This window comes from Cavia porcellus, unplaced genomic scaffold (genome assembly GCF_034190915.1).
Source record: "Cavia porcellus strain 051 isolate PalLab524CR breed Dunkin Hartley unplaced genomic scaffold, mCavPor4.1 scaffold_3, whole genome shotgun sequence".
Lineage (NCBI taxonomy): Eukaryota > Metazoa > Chordata > Mammalia > Rodentia > Caviidae > Cavia > Cavia porcellus.
Window position 1 is genome coordinate 93,951,525 of NW_026947486.1, and position 12,709 is coordinate 93,964,233.

At 33.7% G+C, this 12,709-nt stretch overlaps 1 protein-coding gene across 5 annotated transcripts in view; it reads right to left on the reverse strand.

Annotated features, from left to right (window-relative positions):
* Nucleotides 1-12,709, reverse strand: part of Enox2 (ecto-NOX disulfide-thiol exchanger 2) — a 290,611-nt gene that overhangs the window by 261,666 nt on the left and 16,236 nt on the right. The gene's annotated exons all lie outside the window — the stretch shown is intronic.

Sequence of the window (12,709 nt, forward strand, 5' to 3'; positions counted from 1 at the left end):
ATGTAATGAGATGGAATTAGTAATTAAAATACTTTCACCAAATAAATGCCCTAAATCAGATGACTTCATCATTGAATTCCTCCAAATAGTTAAGGAACTACTATCAATTTTCCTTAAGTTACTCCAAAAAATAGAACAGTAGGGGACTCTTCTAAATGCATTCTTTGAGGCGAGTATTACTATAAACAAAAGCAAGATAAAGATGCAATATTAAGAGAAAATTATAGACAAATATTCTTGATGAACACAGATGTAAATGTCCACAGCAAAATACTAAAAAAAACAAATCTACCAGCACATAAAACGATTACTCACTATGATCAAGTGAAATTCATTCTATAAATGCAAGGATGTTTCAACATATACTTGTCAATAAACACGACACTATACACAGAAAATAAAGGACAAAAAATGTGGTGTTTCCAGCTGGTGTGCAGAAATCAATCAATAAAATTTATGATTCCAAGATACAAATTGGGTATCCACAGGAAAGATAATGAGGCTATGGTTTATCTTCAGATATGATGGACCAACTCAAAATGGATAAAAGCCTTAAATGTAAGACCTAAAACTATGAAGTTAGTAGGACAAAACAGGGGCAAAATGATTTTGGCCATTGAGAGGACCAATATTTTGTTGGATAAAAACCAACCCCTTTATGACAAAGACACTGAACAAATTAGACATACAACGAATGTATCTCAATATAAGAAAGTTCATTTCAAAATAAGCCAATAGTTCTATTACACCAAATGGGGAAAAGCTTAAAAATTGTAAATCTCTAAGATCTGTACGAAAACCAGGATTTCTACTTTTACTATTTCTAGTCAACGTACTGCAGAAAGTCCTAGCCAGAGCGACTGGACAAGACAAAGAAATAAAGGGCATTCAAATAGCAAAAGAAGTCAGATTGTTACTTTGTAGATGACATGATCATATATATATATATATATATATATATATATATATATATATATATATATTGATATATATTCTAGCAAAATATTTAGAACTAGTAAAGGAATTCAGTAAAGTTCCAAGATACAAAATCAGTAAGTACAAATAGGTAGTGTTACTATATGACAAACACAAATTAACTGAAATAGAAATCAATAAAACAATCTCATCTGCAGTGGCTACAGAAGTGGAAAATATATACAATGAAGATTATAAAGCACGAATGAAGGAAACTGAGGCAGACACAAAAAAGTAGAAAGACATCCCCTGTTCATGGACTAGAAAAAACAACTTCATCAATTGTCCTATCTTCCTAAAGCAAATTACAGATTCAGTGCAACCCTATAAACTACCAAAGTTTTCTTCATAGAACTAGGAAAAGTTCTGAAATTTCCAGAACAAAACAACAGAAAAGCATGTCCAAATCCATTTTGAACGAAAAGAGCAAAGTGGGAGGTATTACATTATTTGATTTCAAAACATACTAACAGAGCTACAGTAATCAAATCAGCATGACATTGTATACAAAGAGACAATAGTGCAGAATAGAGAATCTAGGAGCAAACTCAAACATTTAAAGCCAATGGATTTTTCAATAAAGGTGCTAAAAACATGCATTGGAGTAAGAAGAATCTTTTCAATAAATGCTATTGGGAAAATTGGGTATCCACAGGCAAGATAATGAGGCTATGGTTTATCTTCAGATATGATGGACCAACTCAAAATGGATAAAAGACTTAAATGTCAGACCTAAAACTATGAAGTTAGTAGGACAAAACAGGGGCAAAATGATTTTGGCCATTGAGAGGACCAATATTTTGTTGGATAAAAACCAAAAAGCACAGAATATAAAAGTAAAAACTGACAAATATAATTACATCAAACTAAAAAGCTTCTGTACACAAAAAAGACTTATCAAATAAACCCAGAGAATGGCAAAAAATATTTTACTGTATATATCTGACAAATGGTTGATATAAGGAATATAAGAACATCTCTAAAATCTCAATAGCAAAACCATGAAAAAAAAAACCCTGATTTAATGCGAAATAGATCTAAATTGACATTTCTCAAAAGACATTCAAATGACCAATGGGCACATGAAAAAAATGTTTAACAGTACGCATACTCAGGGAAATTAAAGTCAAAATCACAATCACTAGATATCACTTCATCTTCGTAAGAAAAGCTACTATCCAATGACCAAAATTAACAAGCCAGGATATGGAAAACAGAGAATCCTTGAACACTGTTGGTGGAATTGTAATTATAGATAACCATTGTGGAAAATAGTATGGAGATTCCTCCAAATGTTAATACATCTACCACATGATTTAGCAATCCAACTGCTGGTATATCCACTTTTCTTTTGGGGGTGCGTGCCAGGAATCAAACTTAGGACCTCATGCTTACTGTGCAGGTGATGTACCACTGATCTATATCCCTGGCCCCTGGGTATATATCCTAAGAAAATGAAATTAGCACGTTTAACAGACATCTGCACCCCTATATTCACTACAAAATTATTCAAAATAGCCAAAAAATTGAAACAACCTAAAATGTCCCTTCAACTGATTAACAGATTTTTAAAAAATGTGCTATATATACACAGTGGAATACTATTCAGACATAAAAAGAATGAAATTCTACCATTTGCAGCAACATGAATGGAACTGGAGATTTTTATGCTAAGTGAAATAAATTAGGCACAGATATTCAAATATAGCAAGATCTTACTTTTTTATTGAATATAAAAAAACTGTATACCATGGAATTAGCGGGTAGAATGGTGGCTATCAGAGGCCAGGGATATAAGGAAGGGGAGTAATTCAGAAAGGATCAATGGCTATAAAGTTATAGTTAAGGGCAAGAAAATTGCTATAGTATTGCACAATGGGGTAACTATGAGTAACAATTATGTTGAGCTTACTGGAGTTGTGTAGTGTGGTAGCCCTGACTCTCTGTATCCCTTGGTGAAAGCTAAAGGAAATGATTTTGAAATTACTGTATTAGCTGAAAAGAAATAAGCATTTGAGGAGATACATATGCTTGACTGTTTGTTTGTTTGTTTGTTTGAGACAGGGTATTGCTATGTGGTTCAAACTGGTTCTGAACTCATTTTGTAGCCCAGGACTGCCACAAACTCATGGTGATACTTCTGCCTCAGCTTCTCAACTGTCTCTTGATCACATGCCTGGCTGACCTGGTTTAAACATTACACTATACATAGATAGTCAGATACATATATGAAACATTACATGTACAAATTTTATGTTTTGGTGTAGCAGTGAAAATAAAAAATACATGAAATAAAGAAGAAACTCTTATATTTACTTTCAATTAATTTCTCACAAAAGCTTAAAGTTTATGATACGCAGAAAGATTAATCTTTTCAACAAATGATACTGGGACAACTAGATATTAACATGAATAATGAAGTTAGACTCCTACCTCATATTATAAACAACAATTAATTAAAATATATCACAGACTTTTATGTAAGAAACCAACATTTAAAGCTCTTAGAAGACAATCATTATGACCTTGAGTTAGACAACGCTTTCTTATAAAATTACATGCAACAAAGAAAAAACAGGTAATGGAACTTCTATCTCAAAAATGCAGATGGTTGTACTGCAAATACTGCTACCATGAAAGCAAAAAAAAAAAAAAAAGACACGGCAGGCAGCTATATATGACTGGGATGTTTTTAAAAAGTAAGTTTTGACAAGATTTTATAGCGTGGAATCGTTTCCCCAAGGGATACAGAGAGTCAGGGCTACCACACTACACAACTCCAGTAAGCTCAATTCATGTTGTAGATTTTGTAGATTATATGGATGGGACTGTGCCAAAGAGTAACAGCAATGGGTATAGTCTGAAAAGGAAGAGATTTTGCCTCATTTATGCAAATATCCAATAATTAGAGCTATTAAAAATCCAATATCCAAAAAGATTTAAGATTATAAGATAAAATGTATATATTAGAAAGCAATAAATGCACACATTCCAAAGGATTATAAGATAGAATGTTGCAAAGTAATAAAATGCATACATTACAAAGTCTTTCTAAACTTTCACCTATAATCCTCTTTTTTCCTCATTCTTAATCATTTCTTTATTAGTCAGGAATGAATAAATACTTGCATATTCCCACTAGAGTTATAAGTATCCAGTGATTTCCTAAGAAACAATAAAACAACGCTGTGGTTTAGGCCATTTCTAATATTCATTTGCTGTCTCTGCCTCAGTCATATAGCAATGGGTTTAGTACTGGATTGCTCTCTTTTTCAGTTTGTGGTTTCAAGGGTAACACTTAACAAATATTAAGAAGAATGAACATCCTACAATTTACTTAATACTAATAGTTAAATTAATGAATATAAATCTCCGGGATTTTGCCTTTTCTCTCTTTCTACCCTGTATCCTTTAAAAATAAAGAATGTGCAGGCTGTTGACTTTTACAAGATGATCCACAATTAACTCATTTTTCTGAAGCCTTAAATATTTTGGCATATGACCACAAATGCCCTATGAAACTGGCACTCCATTTTGCAATGTTTTCCTGTCAATAATTTTTATCTTGGTATCATAAAGGAAAATCACTTGGCAATTTGTCCATTGTGATTTAAAATCTCATATGGTAGCCATCTGTAATTCACTTTACACTTTAAACTATTGGAAAAAAACATTGGGAATTACTCTATTTTGAAGAGAAAAGCTCAGATTCTAGGAGAAAATCTACTTATCTATTATCTGTTTCATAACAGCAAGGGGCAATATAGTATCTTGGGAGAAGCAATTTACCAAAAGAGCCCTGAGGATCAGAAATGGCTAAACAGCTTCAAATACCTCCCTCACTGGGTTGGTCAAGTACAGATGACATATATAGAAGATGCTGGCTAAGTAGTGCTGATTGACTTATCCTGGCTCACTGATACCTTAGCCATGCACAAAAAAGCTTGTGACAAAAAAAAAATCTCAAATGGAAAAACATCTACAGTGAAAGTGTACTCATTGTCCTTTTCACACACCACAGCCCTACTATAAATCCCAAACTCAGGGTTCATGCCTTGGAACTGTGTTCTAAAGTTCTAACGTAGGCCTTGTGTTACTTCCAGTAATAAATCCTTATGGAGAAGGTCCAAAAAGGGCACTGCCATAGATCATATTTCATGTTAGAGTGAGGTTCTTCTCTCCAGCTTGTGCTTCAGCTGGCCTTGATATGAAGCCAGCCAAGGAAATGTTCTGGAAAGTTTGCTACTGAGTTTGGATTATTTTTATTTTAAATGAAAATATTTTTATTCATACTTTAACCTATAAACTAAAACATAAAAGTTGTAGTGTTAATGTGGGTATCATGTAATGTTTTATACATGTATACACTGCAAAACATTTAAATCAGGCTAAAGGTATTTATCTCCTCAACCACTTAAGATTTCTTTGTGGTGAAAACTTTCAAAATCCGTAAGATCAAAATATGTTATACATATTGAAACTCAGTATCTTGTAAAAATTAGTAGGTATTAATAAAGGGAAAAAACTTTCAATCTTCTTTTAGCTTTTTGAAATGTACAGCATATAATTATTATCTATAGTCACCATACTGCACAATAATACCCCAGAAACCATTTCTGTCTATGAATCAATTTTGATATCTTTAGTGAGTTGTGAGAATTTGGGGGGGGGTGTTGGGGGAGGAGTTTGTTTTTGCTGTTGGGGATTAATCCCAAGGCCTTATTCATGCTAAGGCAAGTACTCTATCAGTTATCTACAGCCTCTACTTCCTAGCTGTAAATATTTGACAAAACAATTACGTCTTTCTCACTTCAATTCTTCTAGACCATTTCTTCCCAGATAATTTTTCCCCTTCTTGTTAAGAGCCTCTCAAGGCTGGTGGGTAGGGCACTCAGGGAACACTACTTGAGATGGGGAGACATACTACTGGAATCTCAGGGTCATTTCTCCAATGGTCATATTTCTGCCTGTGATTATCCCTTTTTCTGCCAGATTGTCCTCGTTATTGCTTATGCCACTCAAAATAGCCATGAGCACCAATATTTATGAACTACTCATACTGTCTTTATTGTATTTACTATGTGTCCCACAATCATAAACCACTCTCTCCAGATCCTTTAAGCATTTCAATTGCTCTTTTCCATTTCAAGCACCTCAATTCCAGAGAATGGAAATTCGAGTATGGTGTTATTACCAATTAAAAAGGGATTCTCACTACTTTGCTCTAAGAAGTTATTTGTCCATATCCATGTCAGTTACTCAAAACCATCCTGGCTTTTAAAACACTGTATCATATTGCACACTCTTAATATAGTTTACTATCCTCTGTCACCCGTAGACTTATAAAAGCATGAATCAAATTTACTTTTGATGAAGATTTGTTTGATATCTACAACCAAGATAAAATGTAATATGCCATCAAAAAAACTCAAATGGTCTTATTTAAAATTATTATTTTTATTATATATGGATTGTCATAGTTACTTCATGTTGTTCACATACCTTCTCACAAACTGAGGTGAATTCAGACTATAAAATTTTAACTGAATAAGCTGGGCAAATTTCTGTGACTCAGTCAAGTATATAAGGGCTGTGGGTCTTTGCTGTTTCCGTCCCACCTCCAAACCCAAGGGCAGGGATTGGGAAAATGCTAACCATGTTTGGCAGCAACAGCAGCAGTCTAGGGCAGGGGACCAAGAGTGGCAATGATTATAGTATATGAAGACTGTAAAGAATGTATTACTTACAACTTGTTAGAAGTGCTGACTACTTTTCAATCCCTGCTCAGCAGACAGTTAACACATGGAGTATTTTCTTTACATTCCTCTAATTTGACTGATCTGGGATTTCTGTGAGGGAACACCCTAGTACTGATAACTTTTCTTTTTTCATCCTTCCTTCTCATCCTCTCATCTTCCTGATCCTCTTCTTTTTCTTCCTCTTCCTTTTCCTTCTGTCTCCCTTTCTATCTGTTGCACATGTGTGTGGGGGCATTCATGCATAATTATATATATAAGCAAAAAGTAACAAGAATGCAGGCTTTGTTGGAGTTAGAGAAAGAGATGTAAACAAGTTAGTAGAATAAACCGCTTTGGGTAAGAAGGACAACTAATATACTGTGCTAATTAACAATTAAATAATTTATGCAATGATCCTAGCATAGTCTTACAGTATGCTTTAAACATATTTCCCTTCTCCATTCTAGTTTAAATTATAAAGGGACTTGATCAGGGTAAACTTTTTCACCAAAAGTATAAATGTCTGTATTCTTAAATAAAGTAAAAATGTCACTCAAAATTGCTAATGAAATCTGGAAGAAGGGAGAGGAAGAGGTTTAAATTTTTCCTTTAGATCCAGAGGGGATTTGTCTTTAGACATTTCTCCAAACTGTAGCTGTGGTAGTGTCTTTTTAGTTCTCAAAACAAAAGAATCTATTTGCAGAGTGCTGCAGGGTGGCCCTGAGTGGCAATTTAAAACACCCATTTTGAACTCTTCTAGGCTGTTCAGTGAGGCTGGATACAACAATAGATTGTAGGAGTGAGTTTGAATGGTACAAAAGGGGGGATGGTCTGCTGTCCATTGAAAACAAAAGGCAGAGCCAAAAAATGAAGGATGGAAGGGAAAGAAGGGAATTTCAGGATGTGCTAAAAATTTAGCAATTGAAAACAGCACAAAGAACTGAGACCTAGGCAACAGAGGGCAGGTCAAGCTGGCATAATTATATACCACTAGTTTCCACAGTTGGCAATACTCAAGTACATTACACTACCCATGTGTTTGTCCCAATACTATAGATTCCAACACTGGGTTCTTTTTAAAATCACCAACAACTAATATACATGAACTCCACACAGAAATAAAACAGAGGTCTAGATTTATGTTCATTTCTGTAGTGATAGACTATTTCTGATTCAAATCTTCCAGAGATTTAATGTTATTTTAAATAGTGAAATCATCCAGAAAGGAGTATACTACTGGTTGAAGGAAGCTCTATCAAAAGAGGAAATGGGAGCTGAAAAACAGTGAGGGGCGAAAGGGGTTAAATGACCTAAAAGAGAATAGTGAAAGGGTCTACGACAGCTAAAATGTATGAATGTGTTTATGACTTAAGTATGGGAGCTAGGAACTCTTTCTCCTGATTAACTAAAGTTTCTTATCTGTAGTTTAGAAATCAAGACTTAATAGCCAGCTCTTAACAGCAAACCAATATGATGAGAAAAATAGTACTGATGAGACATGCAGAGTGTAGCTCTCATTTAAATTTAATTGAGATCATAATTTGTTAAATCACTTCTGAGAATAACTCACTTTAGGCCATGTTTAAAATTTAAACTGTCAATAAAAAGAAATGCAATTCCCTATATGTCAAAGGAAACGACGTTTCTTTTGCCTTCCTATCAATACCATCATCACTGTAGCCATCTAGACCTCTAAGAGAATTACTTCATCTATGCAATCAAAGTTTCTCAAGCTGTGTTCCCAACACTATAACCAATAACCACGTACAACTACTTAAAACTCAATTTAATTAAATTTATACAAAATAGAAATTCAGATCCTCGATTTCAGTAACCACAATTGCATCCTCAATATCCACATGTGACTAGTGGTTACTGTGCTGGTCAGTTGAAGTACAGTATATTTCATCATTGCAAAAAGTTCTGTTGAGCAACACTATGTTAGATATCATATGAGCAGACAAGAACTTATGGCATTAGAACAATTATTCAAGCTATATCATCGATAGTTTTTCCTCACAATTCAGTTAATATTCATTTGCACAAAGAATATAGATCAGGATTTAATATTTTATTTTTTACTTTATTCTGTGGTTCTTAAAAGACAGTTGTGCAGAATAATCATCTGCAAAGTATGCTAAATGCTAATGACTCAGAAAATGATTCTGTAGTCTAGGATGGAAATTTAGAAAGGTGCTTTTAAAATATATGTTCTAGATAGTGCTATCATGGGTAACTCCTAAACCACATTTTGAAAAACATTCTAATTATACATTAAAAAATTTAAATTGTTTCTATCAAGCAATGAATGGATAGAGAAAACATGGTACATATACACAATGAATGTTATTTATCTATGAGAATGAAATCTTGTCATTTGTAACATGGATAGAACTAGAGATCATAATGTTAAGTGAAGCTATCGCAGAAAGACAAGTACCACATGATCTCACTTACATGTGTAATCTAAAAGAGCTGATCTTATAGTAGTTGACAAGTAAAATAATGATCAGCAAAGACTGAGAAAAGGTAGGCTGATGGAAGCATGGAGCTTGATCACTGATTACTAAGTTATGGTTAAATAGGAACAAAGACTCTAAGGTACATAGTACATTATGGCTACGTGAGGTAATTTTGACTGTTCACCACAAAGAATGATAAATAATCAAGAGACAGATATGCTCAATCTGATTTGAACATTGCCAATGTATGTATATGCTGAAACATCACATGGTATCTCATTAATATTTATAATTTTTGTTTTTGTGTATTTAAACATTAAAATTTTTACCTAACAAAACTACAACAAAAATAAGGCAAAAAATTTCCAATTATCACTTTATATATACTGACATATTTATTGCTATGTCTAAGTATATATACAGGCAAGTCCTCTTATTACTAAAGTGCAAAGTGTTCCACAGAGGCAAAAGAAAGATGTTTCAAGGTCTAGTAGATCTGCTCAAAGATGCGTATAGAAGGAAAAAAGTAAAGATAGCTATACTAGAGATAAATCTTTGCAATAGAATTTCCAGGCTACCCATGCAAAGCAGAAGCAATCTAAGTATTTAGTGTCTGGAACTCTTGACTCTGAAACAGCTCTGAACTTGCAGCTAGTAGGCGAGGTGAAAATCCTCTTTGGTGGTACAGCTGCTAAAGACTTAGTACTGTATGTGAGCCTTAACTATGTGCAAGGCACTAGACTATGTGCTATGAGCACAGTAAAATGTTTAATTAATTTTAATCAAATTCAGTCTACTGAAAAAAGACAGACCAAAACGACATACACAATGACAGGTCTTATTTGGACTGAAACTTAAATATCAACAGTCTCTAGGGTTTCTGGATATGTGGAAGATTAAGTTTACATGTAGAGAACAGTACGAGTGGGACTTCAATTGTGGAGAAAAGTAGGGAGGGGAAACACAACAGTCTGAAAATCTGAGATGTATATGGTAACCCAGAAGTAGAACTGTTCGTAAGGTTGGGTTATGTAGTGAGAAATTAAGGTGTAATGGCATTCTAAATAGCTGAGCCAAGACTATGCATGGTCCTAAATGCCTGTTTGGAAACACACCAAATCTTTTAGAAAAAGTATGTAGAGGAATGACAGGCTAACACCTGCATATAGGAAGAATAATGTAACATCAATAAAATAGAGTAGGGAGTGAATAGTTGCTGAAAGATGTGCTATGAGTTGTCATGAGCTGCATGGAAGAAGGATACACTCTGGTTAACAATACTTCTTACTGCAAAAAGTTGAGAATCAAGAGAAATTCAATAGCGTATAAAATAATTTTAAAACAAAGCTGAAAATCTGGAGAATGAACATGAAATGGTAGTGTTTAGAAAAGACTAGGGATGCAATGATCTTTCATGATACCACTAATAAAGAGTACCGGGGGAGGGTCATAAAGAATGTAAAAATCTTCAACAGTATGATAAGCAGGCCTTTTGAAGTCATGGACAGTGTGGTATCTGCTTTGGGTGGCATGCTAGCAAGAAACAACTTCTAAGAGGACAGGCCCTGGGGACAAAGTTTCTGTGATCAAATCTTAATTTTTGTACCCAATAATTACGCAACATGGTAGGCAGGTTATATAAAGTCTGTGTCAGTTTTTCTAATATTCAAGTAGAAATAATACTACTTGCCTCATGAAAGTGAAGATAACACCATACACCTAAGGTCTTTATAACATGGTCTGGCACAGAGTAAGCATCTAATAAGTGTAAAACATTCTTATTATTGTGTATATATTTGGGTATGGAATGCACACTTAGTTGTGCTATGCTCAATAACCCTTGAAGGCATCAGTGCTGTATCTATGGTATGTCAATCAATACAGTTTAGCTGCTCAAAAGGCATTTGCAGTGCACTGCCCTGCACAGACAGCATGCCTTGATTACTACTCATGTTAAGTCTATGAAGTCCTTATTTTTTTAAAAGATGTAAATATTTAAATTTATCAATATTCTTAGTGATCCCCTTAAATAAGTTACTATAAGGCTCTAGGACACCATTTGATAGTATCTACTTAACCCTTATACTCTCACCCATAAGATCTGCCCTTCACTCCTCTAAAACATTTGTATTGGAGGGAAAAATTCCTCAGTGAACTGAACTCCACTTCCCTGAATAACCACAATGTACAAATCTACCCCTCTCTTTTTGGCTCAAACAGTTCAGGAAAAGTGATTCTTTTGTATGTCTAAGATTTTTCCTTCACCAGTAAGAAAGTGTCACTTTCTCTAAAGGTCCGAATAAGCTGTTTTTCATTTAAATGGGCAATGCTGATTCCCAGAGAAAAGAACAGAGTGAGGAGTGGTTAGCTAGTACTTCCAAGTGGAAAGGAAATTTGCTACCTGAAGACAAATTGAGTATAGTTTCCAATCACAGGCCTTGTTTTCTCATTTCTCCTTCTTTTAATCCTGATCCATTGTTCCAAATTCCCTCCTCTATTTTTTATTTGTCAAATTTCACTTAAGTTTAAGGAATAAAGAAAGGGCTTTCTATAATCCTTCCCTTATACCAGAAGTAAAATATATATGGATAACTTCATAATACAGTAATATATAAAGATATCATCTTGAATAAAGTAAATTGTAGTTATACAGTGTGTAAGGCAATATACCCATACCAGTCTCCCTAAAAGTCTCATGAATAGGTTATAACAATATTTGCTTTATCTCTGGCTCATTTTCTTGACAACATTCTTAAATACTGTCAAATACTAAAGAATACTTGTCTATGTCATGAGCATCTGGTCATCTCCCCTACATATGAAATGGTCTTGAATAAATTTAAATGTAAGAACAATCCCTTAAAAATGTTTCCTGGAAGCGTTTTAAAGAACGTTTTACTTGAGCTATTCAAGTATCTGGGTTCATTTGTTGTTGACAATGCAGTTTTAAATATAAGCATTCCCTTCTTCAGTCAGTGGGACAGAAAGTAAAAGTTTTCTTTAAAACTAGTGAATTTAAAATTGAGAAAACATTTGGGAACTTAAAAAGATACAAAGTCAGGGAGAGGCAGAGACAGGTTCAAAATGTGTGACTGAGGGAGCTATATAATTTTCCTGTTGATCCGGAAAAAATATTCTAATTTTAAAAACAGCACTTCACATTCATGGACAGAATATTTTAAAATACACACACATTTATGAAAGCAATCTTAGAAGTTCAGTGAGTAGATTATTAAAAACAAACTAGCTTACAAAAATGAAGAAAAATATTCCACATTAACCTTTAGTAGGAGACATTATTGTTCTCCAAAATTTAAAACATCTATCTTCATTCATAATAATGTATACAATTAAAACACTTGTGCTCCTTACCTGAAAAATTAATCTAGAGAGCATTCACATATTAAAATAAAGGTTGGATTAAAAATTAGTTTGAAAAAGACCTCTAGAGTGCTATCAAAAATACATTTTTAAATAAATGATTGAATTTAGTCTTCTTGACTTCTAAGTCTAATTTACTCTGGACCCATCAAT